This window comes from Oenanthe melanoleuca, chromosome 1 (assembly GCF_029582105.1).
Source record: "Oenanthe melanoleuca isolate GR-GAL-2019-014 chromosome 1, OMel1.0, whole genome shotgun sequence".
NCBI classification, from domain to species: Eukaryota; Metazoa; Chordata; class Aves; order Passeriformes; family Muscicapidae; genus Oenanthe; species Oenanthe melanoleuca.
The window spans coordinates 18446441-18469136 of record NC_079333.1 but is presented as its reverse complement, the minus strand read 5'-3'; the positions used below and the strand labels follow the sequence as shown (position 1 = coordinate 18469136).

General features: G+C 37.3%; 1 long non-coding RNA gene across 1 annotated transcript in view; it reads right to left on the bottom strand.

The window, feature by feature from the left end:
• Nucleotides 1-1010: 1010 nt before the first annotated feature.
• LOC130258971 (uncharacterized) overlaps nucleotides 1011-22696 on the bottom strand; it is a 54785-nt gene continuing 33099 nt past the window's right edge. The window contains exon 4 of the long non-coding RNA XR_008841564.1: nucleotides 1011-1051. This is a non-coding gene — a long non-coding RNA (uncharacterized LOC130258971). The remainder of the gene's footprint in view (nucleotides 1052-22696) is intronic.

Below are 22696 nucleotides of genomic sequence, written 5' to 3'. Positions count from 1 at the left end.
GAATATTGTATGAGATCAAGAACCACATTTTGAAAAATATACATTTTTTCCTCTCTAGAATTCAAAGGGGAGAAGGATCAGAAAGCAAGTCTCATGTAAAGGTGGGAGAAGGAGTGAATGGGAAGAGGGCTTGAATTTAATTTAACCATAGAATTAAGCACTTAAAGTTATCACCTTCTGCTTTTTCCCTACACCTGATGGATTTCTCTTCTCAAGACAGTCTAAAGCTGCAGCTGCAAAAGCTGGAACAAGCAGCAGAGAGCAGTACTGAGCTACTTGTCTCTGATGGAAGTGTTTTCCCTAAGGGCAACTGGTTTACAGGAGAAAGAGGCACAAAATGCGATGCTAATGTCCCCTCTTCAGTTTATGAGCTGCTGTCTTTCCTTCTGATAAGTGTGCATTACCCATGAGACTGGGAGCTGAGGCAGTGGGACTGTTTGTCACAGTCCCCTCTGCACCTGGGATGAAACCAGGCTTTGTTTTCCATCAGACTATGCCTTGGTAAAAGCTTTCAGATCAGAGCAGAAAGGAGGTGAATAATAAATATCTGAAAGGGAATGGAATAAAGAGACCAAGATGGGGGAGTGACAAGAAGGTGTATTTTAATTGAAAGGTTAAATTGCCTCTCACAAAGCCATATTTTTTGTCCATTTTAATGGAAAGTAATCAACAAACAGTCATTAAACTGATGAGGTTGCTTTCTTTAAGATCAAGGCATTTTTCAAGTGGAAGTGCTGAACAGTGTAATTTTTTTAAAACAAGAGTTTTGTTTTTCATTAATGAAATAAAAATCCCCAGGGAAGGAGGCCATATAGGATGAATTATATAGTTCAGATTTCATAGGAATTATTTAGTGCTAACACATGCTTTGTGTTTCAGATGGAATAATGGATCTCATGAGATTTAGTTTCAGTAAAGTTGGAGACCACTTCTGCTTTCCAGGGGTGAGAGGAGGGCTGTTTGTCAGAAGCATAACCAGTTTTGGTTGTATTTATTTCTTACCTCCCCTCAGCATTTTGCCTCCTTGACTTCTCTGTGTGCTGTATAAAACCTGCAGGTATAGAAAGGGGAAAAATAAGATGCTTGTATTTTGCTTGTCTACATTGCATTTGCTCCAGAAATGAACTCTTTTCCATTGAAAATTATTTTTCATAATTCCTATAATGTATACTCCTAAATTGGCTGGCTATTTTCCAGTGTCATCTCAGGTCCAGACATGTAGTGAGTTTGAGTTTATATTGATTGTATGTGCTGATTGTACACTTTTAGGGAAAAATCTTTCAGACACCCAATATCATGTTAATGTTTTAGGCTGTAGTGAAAGAGAATAGAAATCTGTGAATTTGTGCCTTGTGAACTCCAATCTCATCTCTATCCTCTATCCTCTATCCTCTATCCTCTATCCTCTATCCTCTATCCTCTATCCTCTATCCTATATCCTCTATCCTCTATCAGATAGTCAGAATTTTTTCTTTGTTTTTTGTCCTTCCCCCCCAACAGAAAAAAGTCAAGAAACCAGGTGTGAATTTACCAGTCAGCTGTTTCTACATCTGTCTATCTGGATGTTATAATCTTGGCACTCCTATCTGTGTATTAGAGGGGCAAAGGTGATTTGTAAGAGGTTTTATGTGATTTTAAATAGATTTTAAAGGTTTCTAAGACCTATGTTTTTAATAGATCCCATTGAAAGTGAATATATATATATAAGTATCTTCCATGTTGTTACAGATTTTTATAAGCTACCATTTTACAAGTTATCAGTTTAATAACTAAACTCACACACATTGAGACTCTTTAAGCCCAGGCAAGGGTGAAAGGCTAGCTGCAGTAATCACCCCAGCTCAGGCCTTTGGACGTGTTTGGCATGCCAGTGTCTCTGCTTTTATTATGTACTAAAAGAATAGTTCAGCCTCCCTCCTTGTGGAAGTAGAGGGTGAAGTGCAAATTCTCCTGGCTGCAAGCTGCCCAGGGAACTGATTCCTAGAGGCTTGATGTCTCCCATTCAGCTACACAAATAGCATCCAAATTGCTCAGGTCTGCTTCTCTCCTATTCCATTAATGCTCCAGAAGCAGAGCAGATCTAGTCTGCAGCAGATGAGAAAGCCTTTTTTTTTTTTTTTTTTTTTTTTTTTTCTTATTAATGGTATTTTCCTCTCAGTCACCCTGGTCATCCAGCCTGGCTGTTTGGTGGCATCCTGGCTCTACAATGTTTGAGGGTTTAAGCAGGTAGCATGCCTTAATCTTGCTTTGTACTCCTGTTCTCTTTTTACACTTTGTTCTGCTAATTACTCACTAAATCTGACAACCATGAAACAAAATGTGAGAATTTCCTTTTCATCCAGCAAACACACAAAAATTTCAGGACAAGGTATATGAATTTAGCTCTGGCTTTAATTTAAACTAATGTCTTTTCCTGTGTTATTTAATTTCAGAATGGTTAAAGTGAATTTGCCTGGGATCCACAAACCAGAGCAACAGTCTCCTACTCACTAAAGGAACCCCTGACGTTTATGAATTTATTGCATTCATTACATTCATAAGATGGAATTTTCTAAATGTAGGGAAAAGAGCTACAAAAGCTGCTCCTACTGCTGTATCTGTTTATGTTTATAAATGTCAATAAGGCCTGTGTGTATCATCTCTCCTGTGCTTCTGTAGCAGTAACCAATTGTCATAGTTTAACCCAGCAGAGAGCTAATTGCCACACAGCCCTGGTGGGATGGGGGAGAGAATTTAAGAAAAAAAATAAAATTCTTGTATTGAGATAAAGACAATTTAATAGGACTGAAAAATAAGAGATTATAATGATGATGATGATGATAATAATAACAGAATTAGAATACAGAAAACAAGTGATGCACAAAGAAATTACTTATTCCCTGCAAACTGATGCCCAGCCAGTTCCTGAGCAGTGTTCCCCTCAGCCAGATTTCCTCACAGTTTATATACTGAGCAAAAAATCCCATGGTGTGGGATATCCAGTTGTGGCCAGCTGTGCCCTTTCCCAGCTTCTTGTTCCCCTCAACCCACTGGCTGGTGGGGCCATGGGAGAAGCAGAAAAGGCTTTGACTTAGTGTAAGCACTATTTAGCACCAGTTAGAAACATCAGTGTGTTATCAGCATTATTCTCATTCTAAGTCCACACCATTACAGGTTACAGCAGCTACTAGGGAGAGAATTACCAGCATCTAGATGAAATCAGGATAGGACAGCAACAATTTTTGACATTTTGAAAACTGCTAGCCTAAAAAGCAAAAACAATTGAGATTTTTTTTCTGGGGGGGGGGAGGAATATATACATATTTCTGAAGGTTTTTCTGTTGTTCAAATATAATATGCTCTGAGCATCACCACTTGATTTCCGAAGCAGTTTCATGAAACGCTTTTGTGAAATGCAAAAGAACTTCCTTGAGCAAAATTAAACAGGAATAAAAGGCAAGTTTCCAAGAATAAAAGCCAAGTTTCTAAGGAAGATTAACCTCTACTTCAAGAAAAGACTAGGAGCTTGAAAGTGTGCCAATTATAGGTATGGAAGTGTATAAAAAGGCAGATGTTGAATTGTGAGTAAAACTGAGCTTGGAAGCTCAGTTCTATGTGGATATGTAAAGAATTGATTGAAAAGGAAAAGACAACTTTATTGAACTGATACTGGAACACTTTGAGTTGATTTTGTTGTGTGTATTTTATACAAGGGCTAGGATGTGTTTAAACATTAGCAATGATCTGTCTCTCTTTATGACTAGCTTTCTCTGAGTATCCAGCAGTTTTCCTAAGAGTGCAGAATTGTCTCTGCCACAGAGTAAAAATTTTAGTTGTCTGCTCAGAAACAATGTATTCTAAGACTTTCATACTGGTCATTTGTTTGGGTTTGGCTCTTTGTGTATTCTGGTATGAGTTAAGCAGCAAAAGATAAATTTTCAAAGTTCTTTCAGCTGTCATTTTGCTTGTAATGCAGCCAAAGGCCAGCACTCTGACTGACTCAGGATCCTGTCTCCATCATTTTCCAAACACTGATGGGCAGGACTGATACTTTCACCAGTTTACTTCCCTAGTAAACTCTGTCTTGCACTTGTGTTTTGATCTCTTTCTTCACTGCAAGTATATTTCTGGTGAAAAAAACCCAGAAGTGTCATTCTTGAATGCTCACTACAAGCTACCAGCAGCAATTTTCAAGTTATTTGAGCAGTGGTCCCAGTAGCAAGAGCAAAGCAAAATCTTGTCTCAACTTCACACCTCTCACCTTTTTGGTAATAGTAGTCCAAGAGAATCTCAGACCTAGAAATACCCAACCTGAAGTCTCAATTCTTCTTTGTGGCTAATTACAGCATCTTGCATTAATGTTTCTGTCATCACAGATGAGGTGAAACCATTTTAAGGACTCGGTGAGAAGCATGGTTCAAGAAGAAGTCACTAGTGTTGTTAATACTCATGTAAGGTAAAAGAGTTTTGCACCAGCTGGTGCAAGTTAGCTTCCAATACCATGAGTAGAATAGAGAAGGGAAAATTCTTAAATCTTAGTTTAGTGTCTTCATTGTCTCTTCAAAGTCACAGAACATGGTGAATGGGCAAGATGGACACTGCAGATGAAAAATGGGATGTGATAGATGATACATCATGTTTTATAAATTTAGCCATCTGCTTCTCACCTTCCTGTGTGAGACTGGGAGTAACTGGAGTTATGCCTCAGTTGCCTGGAGAGTGGAAAGTGAATGTTAGAGACTGAATGGGATCTCTGAGTAAGGACTGGCTTTCTTTAAGGATTTCAGAATTAATTCTTCATAGGTTTTTCTCATTCAGTTACCTTGATGGTACTCTGTGTCTGCATGTTTATAGATAGATATAGATATAGATATAGATATAGATATAGATATATAGATATAGATATAGATATAGATATAGATATAGATGATATAGATATAGATATAGATATAGATATAGATATACATATACATATACATATACATATACATATACATATACATATACATATAGTATATGTTACATGTAGTATATGACTATAGTGTATGAGTATACATGTAGTATATGACAATACAGACAATAGTTTGTGCACATGTCCATTAAGGAATTGATATCCATACCCTTCCAAATGAAATCTCACAGTTTTATTCACAGTTTTTTGTGCCACTCTTCCCTAACAAAGGCTCAAATGCCTACTTGTTGCTAGCCTGAACATGTAGCTATGAAACACCTCCAAGTCATATTTCCCAGGAGAAGCAATATATCATTTGAATGTAATAGTTATAGTGCTGGGAAATAACACATTGTGCAGGTCCTAGTGTCTCCAAAACCTAAAAGCTTTACCTGCAAACAGAATGACAATTCTGTAGCTAATCCTTCATAATTATTTGTGGAAAGATTGCAGCAGTCATTAAATGTCTTAAGCTGTTCTGTGGGTAACCTCCCTGACTTATTTTCCTTAATCTTAGTTTTCTATATAAAGGCTTTTTCCATGTTGTGGGTACAGCAATTCACAGTATGTTACACCTGACTGTGTAATTTAGTCATCCAGGATTCACATTACCTCCATATTGTTTGTGTTGTAGGTAGCAAATGCAGAATATATTTGTTTTTTAGTGGGGAGAATGAGTGTTTGTGTAAAACCTGCTTTTTCTTTTTGAATTATTAATGCAGGGAAACTGAAAAAAGTTTCTCATTTTACTCAGAGACTTTTATCTCTAAGAGGTTCTGTATTTACAAGAAGTCTATTGGATTCTTTTCACAGTTCTCATCACCTTTTTTATGTTTCTGACGTTCTCTGGTACTGATGCTTTGGACTGCCTACCTAGAACAGAGGCTAGACAGAGTAAGAGAATAAAATAAATATTTATTAAAGATCTTTAGTAGATAAACCTTGGGCAGCATAAAAGCCTTGCAGAGGCTACAGCCAAGATGGACAAGAGTCATGAGCTTTTCAGGCAGATACAAGTTTGGTCTATTTGCATATCAGAGGTTAATTGTCCAGTTCCAGCTTCAGCTAATGAAATCACATTCCCCCAGTTTGCTCCTCCCCAATTCACATTTTTTTATACTTTTCAGGGCCTCAGGCTGTGATGATGACCTTGGTTCTGAGGCCTGGAAGGATTATTTTGTCTGACTAAACTGCAAAGGTCTTACTAACACTCTATATGAAGTTCAGAATTATACACTAATGCATACAGGATCTGAAAAATATAAAAGTTGTAACTTAAGGCATCAGTACTCCCTGTCAAATGTCTTTCTCCTCCATCTTCAGGTTATTCCAGAGCAGCTAATATTTATTTTCTTAAGTGACTTTCAAAGTACATCAATCTTCCCCAGGCTTCTGAAGGGGCCATGAATGAACAAGATGTGATTTTTTTCTGAGTGGGCCTCACTATACATCTCTGAGGTTCACAGGGACACTTTTTGCCTTTATAATCTTTGCTTTCTAAACTCTGAAGCTAAATTCTGATTGGGACCACCAAACAGCTAGAGTTCAAGTAATGAGACCTGTTTGCTTTTCCCACATAGATTTGCTAGAGAAAGAAGTCAGGTCTCAGACAGGATTTAGATTTACACTCTAAATATTGTCATTGTAACAGAAGAAATAGAAGAAATTATTAACCATGGAAAAGATCAGTACTGGCTGAAAATTATGGTGTTGTATGTGCTTGTGTAGTCAGAACATAAGAATAGGGCATTGTCTTTGTTTCACTGCTTGCTTTTTCAAACTAGGAACAGAATTATAATGCTGAGATACATAGTAAAAGATTGCTAATGACCTTTCATTTATATGTCACCTCTGCTTGAAAAAATTAAATTAAAATCATTTCTTGCTTAGGAAAAGTTGTCCATGTTTTCTGCTAGACTTTGTCTGAGGAGTAGATCAAATGTATTTAGTGTAGTTGGTGGAGAAATTCTGTCTTTCCATTTTGTACAAAGATCAGCATTTAAAATCACCTTTTATTGTAGTCACTGTGCATGTCCTGTCTTTCAAAGTAACATTTATACTTCTAATTAGTTCAGGCACTCTCAGAAATTTTACTCTTCTCTTCATGAAGAGAAAAAAAACTGTTAATAATTGTATGATGGTCATTTCCAAACGCCTGTTGAATAATTGTCTCATCACGTTAACAATGCTAGAATTGTCAGGAATCTTGTAGTTTTACCACATTAAAATTATTGAAAAACAATTTAAATATTTTACAGCTGTGCCTCATTACACAGCAATTGCATTCTTAATAATGCAGGATGTACACTACTACTTACAAGGAAAGTTAACTAATTTGGGTTTTGTATTAATTTTTTTCCTTTTAAGAAATCTTTCTGAATACTTCATAATTGCATATGTTTATTTCAGCCTTAAATCAGAAGGTTTTAACTTGGGAAAGATTAGAGTATTACACACTTCATTTAAATGACCATAAAACAGTTCTGAGGGGGTTTCATTTTTCTTGGGACTCTTCATGTTTATGTTTAATAGTGGCATGGACATTCAGGACAGATGATGCCTAGAGAGGCTGTCTGGAACAGAGGCTAGGCAGTGTTAAAGCAATAAAGAAGATATTTTTTAAAAGGCCTTCAAAGGATTCACCTTGGGCAGTACAAGAGCCTGGCCATGGCTCCACCCAGGATGGACCCAAGATGGACAGTGTGTCACAAGTTTTCACACTTTTATAAGTTTTGGTCCATTTACATATTGGGTTAATTGTTCAATTACAGCTTCAGATTATGAAGTCCCATCCTCCCAGGTTACTCTCCTGAATTCACTGCTCTTTACACTTTTTGGGCCCAAAGCTGCAATGGTGTCCTTGATTCTCAGGCTGGAAAAGGATTATTTTGTCTATCTAAACTGTGAGGAGAATTTGCTAACACCTCATATGAAGTTCACAGTTATATACTAATGCAGTACAGAATCTGGAAAATATGAAAGCTAAAACTTAAGGCATCACCACCACCAAAAAAGAAAGAAAAGAGAAGTCTAAATAATCAGTTCTAGCAGTTATTGTATACATTTGCAGCTGTTAAACCAACATTAAAGATGCTGTTACACTGCTACTGGAACATCCCTGGTTCTGTGCTCAGTAAAATATTTTTTATAGAGGTTTCTTTTTCTATTCATATGCCAGAAATTATTTGATTTTTGGTGTAAGATAATTTGAAGTCATTAGGACTAATTATTTTTTATTAAGCAAGTTTTAATTTTTCTTCACCAAAGGTAAATTGAAGTACTTTATTTTCCTGTAATGGACCTCAAAGCTCGGTTGGTGCCCCTCTCAAAATCCTTTTAAATTCAGATCAACTTTCTCGCCATATATTGTGGTGTCACCTAGGTCTGCACATCAGCCTTTCTAACTACCACATGCCTAAAAATGTGAGTTTTCCTTTCCCAGCCAAACACAACACAGAATTTCCAGTGTTTGTAAACTGGGTATTCATCACACTCATGATGAAAGTTTGATTATTTTGTGGGATTCTGTGTGCTTTAGCAGGCTTGTGAGTCTTTCTTAAAATATTACCTACAGTGCTGTCAAGAAGTATTAAGACTATTATTTTTGGGTGTCCTGTGTCCTGGCCCAGCTGGCCCAGCCTGCTGTGCTTGCTGTTGTTTGCCTGGGACAAGTAATCCCTCTGTCCTTTTTTGTCTACCATTGGAATTTGGAAAAAAATGCCTTTTTGTTAACAGTAGGGCTGTGATGAAAATCCCACAAACTCCTGCAGGCTTTCTCTTTTACTTCCACTTGTGTTCCTGACCACTGCTTCTTATAGAGCTGCTGTGGCCATTTCTGGGACACAAACCCAAGTGGGATTTTTTTTTTTCCAAGGTATTTTCTGCCACATGTCTTCAGGGACTGCCATGTGAGCATCTAACACAATCCATTTTGGAGAAGAGAGTATCAGCAGAGGCCAAACTGCACTTTATTATTGCCCTGCAATTGTGTGACCCAAATATATGGTAGAGTTTGCTTTCTGCAGGCTTTTTGCAAAGCTCTAATATAGATTGAAACTCTTTCCTGTCAATACTTCAGATGGGCAATGGCAGCTAGTTGTGGTGACATGTCTAAATCTTTCTTCTGTGTAAATAAGTGCCCATTTAACCGTGGGCTGTGCTCAGATGTGGAGATAAGTTGTAGCAATAACAGTGTAAGGGAATTTCAGATGTGCAATTATTTCTTTTTCTGTAGCATCTGCCTCTTTGCAGAGAGGGACAATATTACTCCAGGGAAACTTTTGATCTTATTTGGGTAGCTGGTTGAGCATTTTTATTCTTTTTGTCTGTTGCTTAGTTTTGCTGTTTTTTCCTGTGAGGATGGAAGATTTGGGAGAAACAGGAGTGGGTGGGTGTTGGGTGGTTTTTTGTCAGTCAGTAACAGCAATCTACACTCACATTTTAATTATTATTTGTTGGGTTTTTCTTTTCCCCCAGTATATTTTACTTTTTTTCCTGGTAGTCCCTATGTTGATAACCTTTAGCTTAAGACAAAATACTTGTAAATTAATTTCATACCTTTCTAAACTTAGCATGTTTTCTTCAGCATACCCTTCAAAAAAAGTGAGCTGACTCTCAAAATAATCAAACCTAGTAGGTAAAAAGCACTAATATTGTTGATACAGTCTGAGATGGAAACTGTCAAATGGTTGAAATTTTAATTGCTTTTCCCCTTATTTGTGACTTTGAATATAAATGAATTCTCCTAGGAAAACTGGACATTTCAATCTCTGTCCTCTTCTGCAGAGGGCTTCCCTCTTATGGGAAATGGGGACTTAAAATTCTCCTGTATTTCCTGGCAATACTTAACTTCCCTGCTGAGATGGAAGACATGATCCTGTTATGCCAAGCACTGGTTAAATTAACTTCTGATTTTGTCTAGGGAAGTGGCAAGGTGCTTTTATGTCCTTCTGCTTTGTTCACCTACTGACTCATGAAGGTCTGATCATCCCCCTCTTTTATGATGGGGGTTTTTTGTTGTTTTTTTTTGTTTGTTTGTTTGGTTGGTTTTTGGTTGTTTTTTTGTATTTTCGTGGGGGGTTTTGGGTTTTTTGGGGGGGGTTTTGTTTGTTTGTTTGTTTGTTTGTTTGTTTGTTTGTTTTGGGGTTTTTTTTCTGTTTGTTTTTGATTTTGTTTTTTTTTTAAATCCTAAAATGTAGTATTGCTTTGGCTCCTGCTTTTTGCCACTGATCACCATTTGTAGATTTATAGAAATTTTAGCTCAGTTTAGTTACTACTATTACAAACCTGATTTCACTTGGCTGTGCTAAATGATTCTGGGGCTGCCAGCACAGGAGTTTTATCTTCTATCCATCCCAAAAGAGGGTGAGTTTCTTACAAAGAACTCCATTAAAACTTGTAAAATTGTAAGACAGGTCTCTATGCTTTGAGTATTTTTCATTTAGAAACTGTCTCTCACCTCTCTTTAACATGGAATGCAGTTCAAATTTCTGTAATGCAGTTTAATTCAGCTTCTTCTGCAAGTTGACTGAAAACTACTAAAATCATCAAGAGCTTCAGAGTCAACTATTGTCAGAAATAACACCACTTCTTTTTCTTTTCTGTTTTTACCCACTGCTTGAAGACAAGGATAGAAGCAACATTTAAGCCTTTTTCACTTGCCTTCCAAGCTTCTGGGGAGTTTCAATTCTACTGTAATGCTTTTAACTGCTTTTTTTTTTTTTTTTTTTTTTTTTTTTTTGTGGAGTTACTCCATCTGAGCAGTGTTTTTGTTCAAAAATTAGTTGCAGTGAAAAGAAATATAAAAAGGCTTTTTCTGCTATCCTTGTCTGCTTTCTGACTGGCCTTAACATTGCTTAACACCTAAGCCTTCCTATTAAAAAAGTGTACTCTAAGTTACTTAAGCCAGGACCTAAATTTGTTATAAAATCCACCTAAGTTTTAATGAACCATCTCAAGGTGAATAATAGCAAGGCTCAGTCTAAATTACAATATCTCATGGATTATCCCTTAGCTATGCCATGCTTCTCTTCTTTTTTTAGGCCTAAATTACTCCCAAATATCACACTAATCCATCCTTCCTCCTTTCTTTGGAAGAGCAATTTTTTTTTTTTTTATTTTTGAAAGTTTCAAAAATAGTTGGAATCCTTTTTCTGAGGAAACTTCCCTTCAGAGTGCTGCTGTGATATTATTTCTGGAGGGACTGTATATGTGGACAGAAAAGCAACTTTTTCATTCAGTCCTACAGCTTGTTTTTTCCCTACAGATTCACAGAAGTAGTTTGAGACTGGCAACCAGCAAAATCTTATCACTTTACACAGCCCAAAATAGTACAGGCAAAGTGTATAATTAAATCAAACACATTGTAAATTTTACCTAGCTTTTCAGACTGCTCTGTAAAGTGAAAGACAAGAGAGGTATCATTTGTCTTCAGAGAACCTATCATCACTTGAGTAATAAAATTCAGAAGTGGAAAAATGGCTATTATATATGAATAATTGCAGTGAGTATTTCCCTTTTTGCATATTTGGTGCCATATCAAAATATATTGCAATGTAATCCACAGGCTCAAATATAAAAAGAATATTTTTAATTAGAAAAGAGCTTTTATTCCACTTGTGATAATGCCTAGCAAAAATATATTTTTTAAAAATCTGCACTTTATTCAATTAGAAAAGCTCAATTAATCAACAAGAGCCAAATTAGTTCTGTTCAAACTAATGAAACAGAACACCGTTTACTCCTTATATCTATCCATTTTTTTCAGAGGTCAATTTTGTGACTGTGCTGCTGCAAGGCTATTTAAGTACTGAGAGATTTTTGGAGGGATTTTTTATTTATTTTTTTTCTAAATGCCTTCCAGTCCCAGCACTTAGAATGAAGCTGCAGGAGGATTAGTCCATCTTGCAATTAGTTCATGTACAGCCACCAGAGAGCCTGGTAATAAGAGCTTCTGACAGGAATGGATGGTGATTGAAACAGAATTCTATCTCCTGTAGAAAGAGTGGGCAATCGATAAATTATCATTCTATAAATTATTAAATCTATAGACATAAGATGACCATAAGTTCAGTTCCTTCTCATCAATTAATTAAATGAGGACATGCACCCATTGTTACCATCTGCCTATTAATTTAATAATTTATTGAATAATGGATGCTGCTAATACAAGGTTGAACATGACAATATCCATCTTCAGTGCTGGTCCAACATTAATGAGCTTGACACTGCATTAGTCTCCTTCACCTTTTTGGCAAATGTCTTTATTTAATATGGTTCAGAAGGATGTGTTGTCCGGATTTGTAACCTGGCAGGTCCTTAATTTCTGACAAATTTCTGCTCCACCAAAAATTTGGCTTCACAAAAGAGTTTTGAACAGTGGGGGAGTGCAAAGCTCTAAAATGGTGCCATGAAAATGAAGAAGAGGAAAGGAATGAGACTGATGTGTTTAAATAGGTCAGGTAAGTAACCCCTTGTAAAATTGCAGCCCTAATGGGAAGAACTGACTAGCTCTTGCAAGAATCACTTAGTAGATAACATACTCTTAATCTTGATAGTAAATTTCAGATTTCTTTTAACTCTTCATGCAAGATTGAAAGAGTTCACATAAGCTGTCTTATTATCATCATCCCCTATTCTAAGAGAGGAGACCAGAAATTCTTTCCATTTTTTTTCAAACTCTTGCAGCTTGAGCACAGTTACTGCTGAATCTGACAGAAGGCATTGATGTTATTCTCAGTGCTCTGAAAACAACATTTTCTGGAGAAGCTGGCTTCAAGGTAAGTGTGCTGAGGTACTGATGTACATCATTAAAAGCTAAACTAAATCACTTGAACACTTGCATATCCCTGTGACCTCCTAGACTCTGTTGTACAGAGCTTCAACTGGCTCTTGCAGGCTATATTGATTATATATTATCACATACACCAAATGATCTTTGAAAATCACATTAACTAGATAAATGGCCTAAATACATTTAATTGACTTCACATGCTTCTCTTCAACAGAATGAAGGAGTGTCAGAAAACAACTTACATTTGAATTTGTTTCTCTTCTCTGCAATGATTAATCAAAAAATTGTATTTACCACTAGATAATCACAGTTATATGGTCCTGGTGATACCAAACAGAAGATGATGTTCAGGAAAATTAATTGAATTCTAATTGGCTTGAATCTAAATGAATAAAATGGATAAAAAAACATCAACCATGAACTGTGTAATTAGTTCAGATATAACAGGCCACATTTTTAGATATTTGAGTTTTCTTTAGTAAATGGAGACTTTCAGTGACTGCAAAAGAAATAAAAGTAATTTAATCATATAGTCCTTGTTATTAAGGCTTTCTACTGTTACTTGTGCAAGGTATTTGCAGTATTAAAAAAATGTTACATTTCTTTAGTTAGATGATCTTTGACTCCAGATCTATGACCAATAAAATATTAAAGCATGCACATTTTATCCAACTAGGCAAAATTAAACATTTTATTATAAGAGTAGGCTTTCAGAGTTTTTACAGATTCTTAATTATTTTGATATGGATAAATTGAAAAAAACAAATGATCAAATGGTCATCTCTACCCCTCCCCAAAAATAAAGAAATACAATGGAATTGTTAGAAGATTTATCTTGAACAATACCTTCAGACCTTTTTTGGCTTCTCTTGTACAGTGGTGGAATACCAAGTGTCAGATGGTGCCTGCAGATATGACTAATGACATATTCATAAATTTGAGCAGCAGCAGTGGCAACATCAGCATGAGACTGACCTTGTTGGCTGCTTGCAAGGGGAACTTTTATTGAATACACTTGATAGAAGTTTTCCCTATAATGCAATAAATTATTGTACCCTAATTTGGACTGAACAGCTGCTGGAATCTATGAAAAACTTGTAAGAATTTCTGTGGGAAGAAGCTCCTGATGTGCAGCAACATGTAAGGATGCCCCTCTTCCCTTGAAAAAAATCCTATCCCCACTACAAATTCAATCCAGACAACTGATATATTAAATTTATAACATTGTGTGTCACCAAAGAAGTGAATGAGACTGTTTTGTAACATCATCAACAATAACTTCCATACAGACAGTATTTTTCTAGATGTGGCAACAGATGGCTCCACTTACTAAAAGAATACAACCTTATTCATATTTACATTCTCTTAGTCATTCCTTCAAGCCAAATTCACTTGCAACTCAGCCCACCTGGGAAATTAAAGCACAGCCTGAGACAGCAAGACTGGGGATTACAAGAAAGGCATACCTGCATTCATAAGAGGTCCTTGTCAGTTCTACCCCGTGCAGAAAACTGCTGTAATGCCTCTGCTGCTGGTTAGCCCTCAGAAAAGAGTATTGAAGTACTGATGAAGTGACACATATGCTTTCTGCTGTTGTTTCAAAGAAGGATGAGTTTTATCTCCCTAGCAAATTCTTCTAAATATGTAACAGAAGTGTTACCCGTAAATCAAAGATAAAATATTTCACTGAAAAGGGATTATCTTTAGTACAGCATATGCATTTTAGAACTCCAGAATGCCTAGGATGTGCCATATGAAATATCCATTAATCACACATATATATCCACGCACGCACAGACATATTTATTTATGTATCTATATGTAAAATAAAAAGTTAGGGAGAGGAGGATGTACCAGGAGTGCAGGAGTAACACCCAGCTATGTGTTACCCATGAAAGGATGAGTAGGTAGCAACATCATGATTTATTGGAATAATGGCTTAGAAATTGACTTCCTCTCTTATAAAGTCGTGAGCAAGCTCTTTCTCTCATGTTAATCATAAGTCACCATTTTGCTTTTATGCTTGAAGAGAAACACCTCAGAGTACCTCAGGCAGTAACCACAGAAAGAATGGATTTCATCCAAAGGTCAAGTCTCAATCTTACAGGAATTTCCATTTTTATGCCATCTGGATGCAGGTAATACAGCACAGTATTTAGATCCAGATCTCAGTTAATAGCTCTGGTGACAGAAACTCCCCTAAGGGTGAGAGTCTTTAACAAGGAAATGTCAATGTCCCACTCAGAGAGAGATAATCTTCTGTGAGATCTAACAGTGATTTAAGTGACCACCATTGGGATGTCATGGTACAAGAGTGTGATGTATCATCAATACTGCAACACAAGTGAAATCTGTCAGGGAGAACTGGGAACCAGATAGAAAAATACCGAGTTTCTCTAACGCCATTGACTAAAATGTTCTTGGTTAAATGCAAGGAAATCTCACATAGTGCTCTGAAACAGTCCTTGGCTGCTGTTAGCCCAGTGGTTGTATTTGGTCTGGATCTTGGACTTTTATCTGCTCCCACATCACTGATGGAGAAGACCAAGCAGGAAATCTAGCTGATCTGAAAATGCTGTCCAAGTGGCCAGTGATATAGCTACAACACACTGGATTTTGGGTTGAAGATGGTCCTTTGCTTATTCTGTGATACAGTATGGAAAATACTTGACATTGGCTTGGGTTGTTTCCTTGGTGTCTTACGATGTTTTAATGACATTGTTGACTGTCCTTGTCTTCTGAAATTAGGATGAAGTCCTACAGAAAAACACCTCTTCAACCTACCCCCATCAGAAACTGTGTGGGGTGCCCTGAGCCCTTCTGTCAGACTTTTCTCAGAATCATGTTCCAGTTCAGTTTTAGATTTTTTTTTTAATTTTTCACCCCCCCGCCCCCAGGGACTTTGAAACACCACTAAATTCAGGAGAGCTCTGGGACACTTCTAGACATTGCAGGTATGTGACTTTTTTTTTTTTTTTTTTTTTTTGGGTAACAATTTTAATTTTTCAGGAACTCAAATGGGCAGAAAAGATGAGAAAGAGCTCACATAAAGACCACTGACTTTTATTTGGGAATCAGTCTAATTGATTAATCTTTCTGCTTCCACAGGTCATTTGCTTTTAGTAATGATACTTTTTTATACTTCTGTTTCTTATTGTTAATAAGGTACTGGGCTAGCTGGATCCACCTGGATCAATCCCAGCTGGTTCCATTCACAGTGGCTCCAAATGCCTAATTTTATTTTAAATTATTTGTACTTTCTCAAAGACTGAGAACAATTTTTCGTCCTATATACCACTGTTACAACTTCTCTCAGAGGACCTTGACTCAAGGTCACCTGTCTGCCCATTTTGCATTACTTATTAAACTCACATAGAGCCAAAAACTTTTTTGAAAAAGAAAAAAGGTTTGTGATAAATTTTTTTTTACCATATAAAGAAATGAATGGAATCCTGGAACAGTAAAGCTGCAAGTTGGTTTGTGTGCTATTCACTTTTACTGATGCAGTGGGATAGAAGCAAGTCTAATTTTGGGATGCCTTTGCTTTTCTGTTCTGGACCTGTGGATATTTCATAGTTACGTATGTAATTTCTTTAAAGAAATTCAGGAAACCACCCTGAAGTTTCTTTCAGTTGTGAAATGTGAATTTTACTTCAGATATCATCTGTAAACTCTGTGAAGAAAATTTATATTAAAGTAAATCACTCCAAACTTCAGGCAGTGGAGCAAGATGCAGCCTGTGCCTGTAGCTGCCCTCCTGTGTTTAATTCCACTGCTCTGCTCCTTTCCAGCTGTGACTCCCTGCTCTACTGCCACACCAGAATCTCTACAAATATGACTCATGATACAGTTCTCACTGCCAGTACTCCCTCTGGAAAAGAGAAGTTCTTCTAAATAATAATAATAATAATAATAACTAGTTAATTTGGGGCTGGTGTATCCTGTGCCTAGCTCAGCTTTGCAGGAGGGATGGAGGAGTCAAGTTTCCTCCTTGAATCTCCCCAGCCAGATAACATATGAAAAATTCTGCTCAGTGGGAGGGAATCACAGAGGTGCTTACAAGCAAATATCCAGAGAGACTTAGAGGAGGAATAAACACATCTTTTTCCCTTGTCTACCCCAGTCCAAACCAACTGGCTTTCATTTTTGGTGCCCCAGGCTGTTTCCCTGCTTCCAGCAGGGGGAATGTGAGGGTTTTCTGAGTGGTGGTGCCTCTGAGGGCCACTCCTGGAGTATCAACAGTTTTTGCTTTTGCCTTTATTCAATGTAATGTTTAAGAGCACTATCCAGTTGAGAAACAGTAAGAAGAGTAATTAAAAAGAATAAAACAATGTGATGTTGCTACTAACCATCATCTAAAATGATAACAGTCTGTAATGTACTCTAATTATCCAATTAATTATACTAATAATCACTAATTAATGCATATTTTGAGATTGGAAAAATGTGCTTTTAAAGTGCTGCTCTATCAACTGTCTGGCTGTGTCTGTGATTTGACACTTAAAAATGCTCACCAGAAAAAACACCTCTTATCTGGAAACACCACAAATATTTGTCTAAGCTGGAGAAGACTTTTGTTTTTTAAAATACATGTTCATTAATAGGAAAACTTTGTGGTAGGTATATTTTTTTCCTTACACAGGAGAGCTTCCTTCCTGCTTGAGTGTGTGTTCTTATTGCTGAAGTGCATTGTAAATTCTGTGCTTTCTCTGCATAAAATGAGTCTCTTCTAAGTTTGCAGAAGCCACAATTTCTCCTCATAGAGTTGCAACAGTCTTATGAGTGATATAGAAATTATGCCATAATATCTCTCAGAGCCTGGTGTGGGGATGTTTGTCCTAACCCAGTCATCAGCCCAGGGTGATTGCTTCTTCCCAAATGCAAGAGTCAGGTGGGAATTGTGTGTTTTAATCTCAGTTATGCCATTGCAGGAGGTGTGAAGCCACATTCCATCAGCTGCAGGATGCAGGGGCTGCTGTGTGAGGAGCTTCAGGCTGCAGTTCAGTGCTTTGCTGGCCAGGGAGGAGCACTGTTGGGCTGTGGCTCAGCAATTTATTTAGGACTTTTCCAGGTGCTGCAGTGGGCACTGGCAGCCTCTGGTTTGTTTGAGAGGTGGTGGTGCCATGGACCACACTAAAGAGAGAGTAGCCCTGCCAAAGCAGTAGGAGAAAGATAAGAGGGGCAGCAACAGTTATTTCATTAGATGTGCAAACTATTGTCTTTGTCATCCTGTTCCCAGGGTGGGGGGAAGTAATGCATGATGAGGAATGAATGACGTCTGGAAAAAAAGCATTATGGTTGTTTCTGATCTATATAAATTAAGCTGAGGGTTGTCATCATAAAAGGATGCTGGAATGGACAGGTTTTTTTTGTGGATAGGATGTTGGAAACTTAGCTCCAAAGAACATATTTTCTGTACATAAAATTGAGACTTAAACATTTTTTAACTACCTGTTGGGTTTACCAGAAGTTCTGGGCTGAATTTGTGTTGAGTAGGGAGTTGATTTCTATTTTCTGATTTCTAATTTCTCTGAAAAGTTTGATGTTTATACAGTATGGAAAGTACTCTCAATAAAAAGACTCAAAGTGAGCCAGTCTCTCCCCTGCCTCTTTTTTCTTACCTAATCAGTCAGCCAGTTGTAGTTGATTGCAACTTATCTATACTTGAAGACACTCTATTTAATCAAGATTAAACTTGCTATTGCAAGTTGTAAAAATCTGTCAGTGGTAAAATTAAGAACAGTGTAATTTTTAGTTGGGCACTGTATTTACCAAAAGCTACAGAAAATGAATAGAGCTGTTTATTGGACATCAAAATATATTTGCAAAATACATGCTCTTTTCTTTCCCAAGGCCTTTTAGTTCAAAGAACAAAGTATAGATTAGATGGATAGGAAGTGGGGAAACCAGAGAGTTTTATGCATATAAATCAGTAAAGAAAAAAAAGCTTTTTCAAGAAGCAGTTGGAAAGGTAAGTAGATGCTCAGTTGGACTACTGCTATAGACAAAGTTCCAAAGGAAAGAGAATATCTGAGTCTGAATCCTATTTTATTAGTCATGGACATTATATTTTTCCCTGATATTAAAAATCTGTAACGTCAGAAACAAAAAATATTTTTTCCTAAAGCAGCTGTAATAATTCAGTATAAGAGCCCTGAGTAATACTCACACATACTTGCAGATATTTTCCTTAGGAAGCTGGGGAGCTGAAACACTGCAACACATAATCCCCTTGTAATTTTCTGAGTTTACCTGAGTTTACCACAAGGCTAGAGGAAGATTTTTTTTTTTTTTCCATGGAAGAACTGGAAACTTTTTTGTGAGCACATCTTTACTCTCAGCACGATAAACCTTTGAGTACTTTAGGAAATACTCAGGAGCACTGCTGTGTCACAGTTTCTCCCCATATGGCTGGGTAACCACACAGAACATCCTTACAGCAGCCCTGGCTGGGGGAGAAAGGCAGTCCTGGTCGGGATGGGCCAGGCTGGCTCTTCCCTTCCTGCTGCTTTCAGTGCCAGGGGAGTGCCTGTGCTCCTGCTTTGTGCCAAATGTCTGTGCCAGGCACCAGCACAGCTCTGGGTCCAAGGGGAGATGGCTTTGCTCATGAGAAGTGGAGAATCAGAGAAAGGGCATAAGCAATTTCTTTTTACTGTCTGTTTAACCATGTTGGGAAAAATGGCCAAATGGCTCTGGATTTTGTACTTTTTGGGTGTTTTTAGCCTATAAACATCTAAAGCAGCTTTGAGTTTTGTCTATTGCTTGAATGGCTCAGACAGAGACTGCTAAGGCTCTGTTTATCACAGCTCAGATATGGAACAGCTGTTAAGCTTCTGGATTTTTCTAACATTGTTAATATAATTAGGTTGCATACAATTCACTGCTCCAATCTAATTTTTCAGTGGTGCTGCTTTTGACATTCTGTAGTGAACATTATCATCCCTCTGTACAGTTGAAATTTAGACATCTTTTTTCTACCACTGAATGATTTTCGTGCCTTTTCTTTTAAAGAAACATATCTTTTTAAAAATTTCATCTTGCAAGAAAGAACATCCCCAAAACATTCCTACTGCATGCACATTCAAAGAGTTCTCTGTTCAAAAGCAGAAGCCTAATTGTTAGTGAGTCACTTTCAATGTCTGATTCTGTTAAATATACTGCAGATGAGATCTAGGCAAAGATAAAAGGGATTTTAATCCTGAATTGAGGAGAGCAGCTTTGCAGTAATAGCTCGACCACACAAGGGAGGAGACCCTTTTGTGATTTGCACATGAAGTTATTGTTTTTAAATCTCCTTTGAAAAGAACAGATTTCACTGTTTTGTACAACCCTTACTCCAGTTGGGTTTAATTCAGGATAAATATTGTGGCTTTTTCTCTGCAGGTGCAATTTGATATTGACACATGTACAATGATTCTGGTGCTGTTATCCCGATTTTCTTTGTGTCCTTTAATCACCTGCTGATCCATTTTTTTCTCTCCTTGTGTAAATACTCAGTGACCTCATCTCATCTCCAAGCACACTGCAGGGCAGCTGGCAGCCTCACTCGTGATGCTCTCCTCTCCTCTCCTCCCCTCCCCACCCCCAGACACTGGGGTCTGAATAGCTCTTAATGAAATTTACATATTCATGAATATGAAGTCTTAAGCACAGGAAACCAACACCAGAGTTGCATTAATATTGCAAGGTCTACAGTTGAGGGGTTTTATGTGCAAACTGCTCCCAGGGCTGTGTGTGTGTTAGCCCAAGATCAGTCTTCCAACAATGGCCATGTGCTGTTGTGTGCAGCACAATGACACCTTGTGTGTGTGTTTGGCCATTTCTGCTGGTCTCACACTGGCTAGGAATGTGCATGAGTTTGATAACCTGCTCCCATCTATTGTGTGAATGAGGCAAGTGACACCTTCCTTGTTTCACAGATATGGACAGATGAACTGACTTCCTCATGAGCAAACAGAAGTTGTGTTGCAGAGCCAAAAATGCTTCCTCTGGCTACTAACCCAGTCCTATGCAATGTGGCTGAGAGATGATTTTGCTGTGTGTAATGTTTTTGGAAGTTTGTACAGAAGCTTTGCAGTTGTTCAAGGACAAAATAACAGCAGCAGTCTCCTGATTTTCAGATTTTGTCCAGCTTGCATATGTGAATTGTGTGACAGTATAGAGTGCAAACCTTGGGATTCCTAGTCAGCAGATATCCCTTTTCTCTGTCTCAATACTTTTAAGAAAGGACTATCCCCTTGGTTTTTTTTTTTTTTGTTTTGTTTTTTTTTTTTTTGTCTCAACTCTTCTTTAGAAATCTCCTGAGGGAAACACCAAAACCTCCATATTCCCATTGTCCTCTTTTATCTAAAACTCAATTGCTAGAAATTAAGTCTAGTATTGCTTGTCTTAAACCAGTACACATGGAAAATAGTGTGTTAGCCTTCTTCTGTGACCTTTTTTTTCTCATTTTCATATTTGCACACACTAGCAAAGCCACCCTACCAGCCTTCCTACAAAATAAGGCCAGTCCTTTGGTTGTTCCTTGGCAGTAGATTTCCAGATGCCCACTCTTTCCTGTTGCTTTCCTTTGGAGTTTCTCTCATTTCCATTTCAAGTAGGTGGTTTCTTTTTTCATCAGCATCCCCAGCAAGTCCCTTCACTTTGTAATGGCTTCTTCACATACTTTGTGACATAACTGCCAGTCAACATTTGAACTGTAGAGCATTCACCATGGAGCAAGACAACAAATTCCACTTGCTGAGCATTGGTTCCTGAATGTCACTGACATCCACTTAACCACTAAGTTGTGTTGGTGGATTGTTTTATATCCTCCTTATGCCTCTGTCCATCAATCATCATATCTGTATAGTTCACCTGTTTTGATCATCCCTTTGTTTCCTTTTTTGGACTATTATTAGTAGTAGTACTTCTGGTTTTGTATTTTTTTGTGAAACTTTATATATCTCTCTCTGTTGGTTTTCCCAAATTTCCTCATTTTTATGATTACCTTGTCCTCTTTGATTTCTCTTAATTCAACTTTACTCATGTGAGAAAGTGTGATCATAACTCAGAAGCAAGGGAGAAGCACATCTCTGATGAGAATGCCACCAGTAACATTTTCACCTGCTGCTGTCCAGGCTGTGTAACTAGCATGTTACAGTATGAACATAAGCAGAAAACCTTATCAGAACTAACTCTGAGCATCCTCCTTGTACCTTTCCACTGTGTCTGCTGCCATCACAAAAAAACTGTGCAAACTTAGTGTTCTTCAGTTTCCATTTTGCAGAGGTTCAGGTTGTGTCTACACAGAATTGTTTCACTTATGCACTTATTAAACTGGAGCCATAAATCTAAGCTTTTGGTACAAGAATTCAAGGAATCTGTCTACTGTCTACTTTCTTTGTGTTTTAATAGTAAGAATAAAGTTAACATGAGAGTGCTGCTCTGTTTTGCAATCACACTCCATTTTGGTGTACAGGCATAGTCTACAGAATTATAAGAGAGAAATTTCTCTGTCAATTTTCCCTGTAGTTCTGTTAATCATAAATTTTAGAAAGGGGGTAAGTCATCTGAATCTCCAGAAAGAGTTCTCTAAAATTTTAACATTTATCTCTACATAAAGCCTGCATGAATTTAACTTTTTCTCTGCAAGCCTTCAAATATCCTGTCTTTAGCACATGTCCAGGCCATGTTCTGTAACTGGTGTAATTGTCTTTCTCCACCCTCTGTTTTCTCTTTGATCACATTCTTGCAAAAGAATGGAGGAAAAGCAATATAAAGCTGATGGTCTTTCTTTCACATAACGTGTGGTTGTGATTTTATTTAATAACTTGTGTAACAGCTTTGTTTTCAATTCAGGCTTTAAAAAATGTAGGTAAATCAAGTTAATCTCATGACTGCCATGTAAATGAGCATGGGCATCTACCCTCATTCTGATGAGAGAAGATCAATTTTTAAATTGGGTCATTTAGTAACAGCTTAGTATAGAGAAA